The sequence below is a fragment of the Rhea pennata genome, chromosome 11 (genome assembly GCF_028389875.1).
Source record: "Rhea pennata isolate bPtePen1 chromosome 11, bPtePen1.pri, whole genome shotgun sequence".
Classification (NCBI taxonomy): domain Eukaryota; kingdom Metazoa; phylum Chordata; class Aves; order Rheiformes; family Rheidae; genus Rhea; species Rhea pennata.
In genome coordinates, this window is record NC_084673.1 from 11408811 (window position 1) to 11415104 (window position 6294).

The window sequence follows — 6294 nt, forward strand, 5'->3', positions numbered from 1 at the left end:
AAGCTAAAACATTAAGGAAAATTACTTAACTTGCTCCATATCCACAACAACTTCTTCAGCTCAAACTTAGTTATTCACTTAGCAAACACCAAACTAACTTATCTATAGTTGCATAAAATGACTGGGACATGTTTCAGCTGAACCTCTTATAAACCCCCAAACTAGCCATAACTATTTATTTTACAGTGGCTGTTCTTGAGGATTTCAATAATTTGTTATATAGGAAAACTTCTTAGTATGAAAATAGCTCTTGGACTAAATTTTACTATCATCAGAACAACCTTTCATTTACAATCTTTGCTCCAGGCAGGACTACACAAGTTGTTTCAATTGATTTTGTATGAATAATTAAGTAGTAATAACTAACAAACATAGTGCATTTGGGGGAGAGGGTAAAGTACTAAGAGAAGACTCATAGGGGAATATTAAAACTGCAATCAAAAGGTGCTAGCTCTGCATTACAGGGTTTTTGCTTTGCTGTATTTCCACAGGCTTTGGTATTTCTAGTCACATAGAGTGTATCTCATAGACAATGTTTAATGGTGAAAGAACCCTGTAGGCTATGTGTAACTACGAAATAAATGTTAAGCGTAACTTTCTGGATTGTGAGCAACTGCAGTGGGAACATCTAATGTCTATGTGATCAGTTAGCAGGGTTTGTTTTAGTGGTTTGATACCTGGCGAACGCCAACTACAACGCCTCTACGCGAATCTTTACAAGTTAATTTTGTCTGAGTTGAGTCCTCCAGTCAGTTTGATGCTGTGAAGACAAAGATGGCATCATGCTCTCTGTAATGGGCATAAAGAGACAAACACAATACCTGCTCCTTTTACTGCTGTTTGTTCGAGTACATCCAGTCTAAGATCAGCCTGCGGTTTCAGACATGAAGTAAGAGCGTGCACCATTAAAATACAACCTCTTAATCTAGCTCTATCAAAGACGACCGGAATTGATGAAAAAAAAATCAAACATTTATAAAAAATACTCAGTTGAGTGAAGAGTAGCTTTCTCCATTGAAACAATAATCGGAAGTTTAGTTATGAAGTACAGATTCTAAAATGACCTAATTCCTGTATTAGCATCATGTGTATACACACAGCAAGTATCACAACTGACAGCACAGGTTATTTTCTAAGTATATTCCAGCCTAATAATGTTAGTTACACTGTCTAGTGACTTTTCTACTTCTGTAGCCCAAACATACATAAGAAAAAGTATGTGAAAAATTAATCAATCACTTCTTTTTTAATAGCATAGTTAAAATATCATTGCGATTAGTGCAGTTAGTTAATCTGGCATAAAGGTGAGAGAAAGGAACTGCTGACTGACTGACTTACCTACTCTTGTCTTTGCTGCGATCTCAGCTGAGCCGACTGGCCGAAAACATTACGCAAACAGTTCAGGAGAAGCTGTGAAGAGTAGAAACATCAGTTACTAATGGACATACATACTTACTTACTTCTCACTTACTTCTCACTTACTTCTCACATACATACTTACTTTCTTACTGTAGTAGCACTCACTTCTGCTACTACAGAGGTTGTACATGAAATCTACTAGCTATTTTTATCAAGTAGTACTAAACCACTGTTTCTTTTAACTCTTTATGACTAAGACTGTATAATAGCATACTGCAAACAGTAAATGCCCTAAAAGGACAGGCAGATGCAGGCTCTGAATACATTCACAATTGCTGGGTATTGTAATTGCATGAAAAAGGCCGTGATCAGGCAAATGAACTGTCTTGCATGAACAGGTGGCAGCATTATGCTTAAAACACACTGATTCAGTGTCTCCCATACTTGGAGAAATGCAAAAACATACTAATAAAAATGCCTAGTTTGCCAAACAGGAAGACACAGAGGTCAATGAGCTGTTCCAGGGCTTGTTTTTTTAACGCTTCTGTGTACTGTAATTGATACAGTTCTGGCATAGCAACATATTTCACTCACAGCTAACAATGAAGCAATACATCCTAGTCAAAAAAAACAGAATTAGACTAATCATTTAGGGGTTGGTTTTATTTTCAAACCAGTTCTAAAAAGTAAACTAACTAACTTAACATTTGTCTCCTTTGTTATAAAAATGCATTATACTAGCTGCAGTCTTATCTCCTTTTCTGTTGAACTAAAACTGATTTACCTAACTATTTCTGCTGGAGTTTACAGAAACATTTTTTCTCATCTTTAAAGCATAGTTATTGAAATTACAAATAGTATACTTTATTTTTTTGTCTTGATTCAGGTAGGTATTACTGAAAAGGTGCAGTCTGCCATGTAGCGCATATAGTTCTTGGATGAAAGCCAAGAAATCCCTCCCACCCCCAAACCCAGAATCTTCTCTAATTGAGCCTTTGCTCAGAGCAATATATCATAAGACTCAAAATTATTTAAGAAATACAAAAAATTTATAAAGGCAATTTCTACAAAGCTCAAATATAAAATTAGTCTGAAACTAAGAGGTTAAAAACTTCTATAATTAAGAACAGATGAACTCCTCCTCAGAGTATTTGGATCATCAAATATATACAGAAACTTCCTACTACCCCTTGTTGTGAAATGCCATTCATCTCCTGTGCAGGCATAGTATGTTTAGATAAAAAGAAGAACCAAGAATTCTGTTTGATGAAAAAAAAATACAGGAGTGGCTACAACTCACTAAAAGGAAATCATTATGGAAACAGCATACAAACGATGGCAAATCTGACCAGGGTATTTACAATGAAAGTGACAATTTTTCAACTGTTCCATAACAGAAGTAAATGTGCTAAAGTTACAGGTAGATGTTTCTTGCAATTAAAACAAATGTATTTAATGGCCTCTGAACAATCTCTTACTTTAAAATACATTACCTTTAAAATATTTTTAGCATAAAATAAAAGAAGTATGTTGCCTTCTACTGAGGAACCTTTCAGGAGATCAATACCCACATGACAGTAGCTCCCTTTCTTCAGTCGTCTTCATTGCTATGTAGCTAGAATTTTTCCTTTCTCTTTCCTTCTTTTCCTGCAATAAAATAAACAAACAAACCATATGAAATACCAAAAGCTGATACATAAAAATAGCATCTTCAAGATACCTGGTGTTTAAAAAAGCAAAAGCATTACTCACTGAAATGTTGTTTTCTGCTATTACAATAGAAAAGGTAAAAGTGAAATTTTCTCTCAACAATTTTAAGATGAAAATATTACAACATTCAAAGACATTTCACATTTTAAGTGAGGCTAATTTGTTCATATTTTTCTATTAAAATAGTCATAGCTCTTCTCCGGAACAAAATTAGTATTGCACTATTATACTGCACATCTTGTAATAAAAAGTGAGTTTAAGTACCTGGCAGGTTTTTTTTACATTTTGTTTTTATATACACAATTTCAAAATATATGGAACAACAGTATAAAAAGTAATGTCTGTGTTTAATGATGAATTTTTTTGGACAGAAATTGTCCCCACTTAATACTTTCAAAATTAAATCTATCTATAGTTGCTGAGATTTTTTTATACAGAAAAAATGTTCCAATATCTCATTTAATTCATCATTTTCCAAATTTATCATTATATTATTTCTATTGATGTGCAACTAAAAGACTCCCACATCAAGCTTAGTATTTTTTCCTTGCTTATGTGGTTAAAATAGTAAAATCAGTATCAGTAAATCAATAAATTGTTAAACAGTTTACATAGAAAGAATCTGATGCACCATTCCAGTGCATCCTATTCAACAGAGCAGTCACTAGTCACCTTATTTTAGCAGCAGTACTTTCGTTCAAAAGTACGGATTCTGTTTTTTATTGGCCCTGTGCTGACTCCGCTTACAGTTTTTAATCTCTCTTCCAACATTGTTCCCAAAGAAATATATGAATATGATTCTTTTTGTTTTCTACTTTAGATTTTTTCCAGCTTTGCTTACAGAATTTTGTTATTTACCATGTCACATTTCAGTTCTGTTCATGGGGTTACAGGCCAACACAATTTACTTTTTTTCCCCAGCTAGGGAATCTTGCAAGCATTTCTCAAATGTAACAGTCCACTGAGATTTCTGAATTTTCTCAGGAAAAAATAAAATCAAAAAAATTTACGTCAGTGGTGAGCAACAATGTAAGTACTGCTATATCAGGCTATGTCTTTATCATTAGTTTTTATTAAATAAACCCTAACTTCTCTGAAGTGAAGGTAATACTCAGAAAACTGAGTCTTTAGTTCAAGGTAAATTATCTAGACTTCCACTGGTCATTATTTTTAAGTTGCTTTTATATTCTTTTCCATAACTGCATAAGAAAGAGAGAGTCACTTCACCACAATACACATTTTTTTTTTTTTAAGGGGCATACACAGTTTCTTGGTCTTTTTACACCGGGGGGGGGGGGGGGGGGGGGATGGTTGTCTTCTGTTACTGACTCGTCCATGCGACTCAATGTGTAAAGAAACTCAGTTTCTTTAAGCCTCAGCTACAAAAGAAATGTAAGCCAAATACAGTCCAAGTTTAAAAGTTACTGACGCCTCTATTACTCTAGGTGAAGACTCAATACACGCTTTGAGTACTGCATGGAGGTAACTTACCTCTGCCTTCAGAGGACTGGGCTAGTGCTGCTCCATCTTCTCACCGTTACCGTCTCTATTTTATTACCTTTACTTGTGGGCATTTGAAATCTGAAGGAAAAAAATACAGATACCACAACGTGAATCATTTTTAACTACATCTGGCTTTTAGGAGTTCTTGGTCCATTACTCAAATAAAAAAACAGAGTAAATAAATTTTACATTTTTAAAGCAACCCTTCCGCACGTATGTGAAACTTGCTGCTTGCCCAACCAAGCATGATGTGCTTATACATCGCATACAGCATGATACTGGCAGTAGAGATGTGGTCAAGAACTGCTTTTTTTGTTGTTGTTGATTCCTTCTCCTTTCTGTCCATACGTGTTTTTTAACCCACCAGAGCCCACCTAACAACATCAACACAGTCCTTTGCCTATTCATCACATACCAAGGCAGTTCCAAGGAGCTTCAACATCTAGAGCTGTGTAGGAAGAGGCCAATTCTAGAAGAAGCAGCAGAAGCATTGGTAGGAATTTCAAAACACAGAGTAACAGATAGAAAATCCAGCCTCAGTCTTTAACGCCTGAGCAACACCGGACCAAACCAACTTAAGGCCAGTTAGAAGTACACACTCTCCCATAGCCAGAAGCTACTGAATTTAAAACCACTGCTCAAGCAGCAAAGCCAACAAATTCATTTTTCAACTCTTCGACATTTAACAACAGATGGGTAGCAAACCTTAATACTGCGTGGGTTAAATCACAAGACTGCTTCTCTCTCAGACAGACCTTGTTTCCACAAGCTTTCTTCTTAGCTATGTTTTGTTGCCTATACACTCCTTGGAAAAGAAACAAACAATTAATTTAAAGAAAGAAATGTCTGAAATAGTTTAATAAGCTGATCAAGTAAAGGTGGTAACAGTCAATCATGCACAAGTCTCAATGATCATTTTGAGACTTTGCTTTGGATAAGGCTAACTGTAACCAATAGGTTAAACTTAACAACTCAGTTTCTCTCTCTAGATACCACAGAAAGCAGGACCGTTCACAGAAGATCATACTAGTCTATGCTTGTTCCGCAAGTCCTCCACACCTTCGCTGTATTTGTAATTTAGTTGATAATAACAAACTACAACTACAGTTTTTCCAACCACTACTCCCTTTCGTCATGAAAACTCCTGTCTTGAAAAATGTATCATCTTTCACAAATTCTGATGTTCTGAAAAGATATGAGATTCTTCTTCCTGATTAGAAAGACATCTCATTAGATAGAATATTGCTAACTCTTAAACCTCCTAGAATATAGTAATAAAGCTGAAGATGAATTAAACCGTTTCATTTCTGCTATCACAAAATATTTTGCTATCATTAAGTATGTTTTTAAAAAGTTAGTGCACTTCATGGTTATGTACTTTTAGGGGAAGAAAAAAAATAGATGCAATAGAAAACGTACATAGTGAGGCTGCCACCCCCTCCTGAAACACCACTTCCTGAAAAACACTAAATACCATCAACTGACAGTGAACGCACACAGTCCCTTCTAACAGGAAGAAGTCCTGACACATCCCATAACCGTAACAACTAAGCATCATTTATGGAGGTTCCTCAGCTGGGACTTGCAGAAAGATATCCTCCCCTACACAAACAAAGAAAAATACTGTATAGCTTTCTACCACATCTTTTCTCAAACACTGAAAAAATGAGATTAACTTCCTGTGGCAAAAGGAAAAAAAGCTTTCCGCTGCATTCCTTGAAA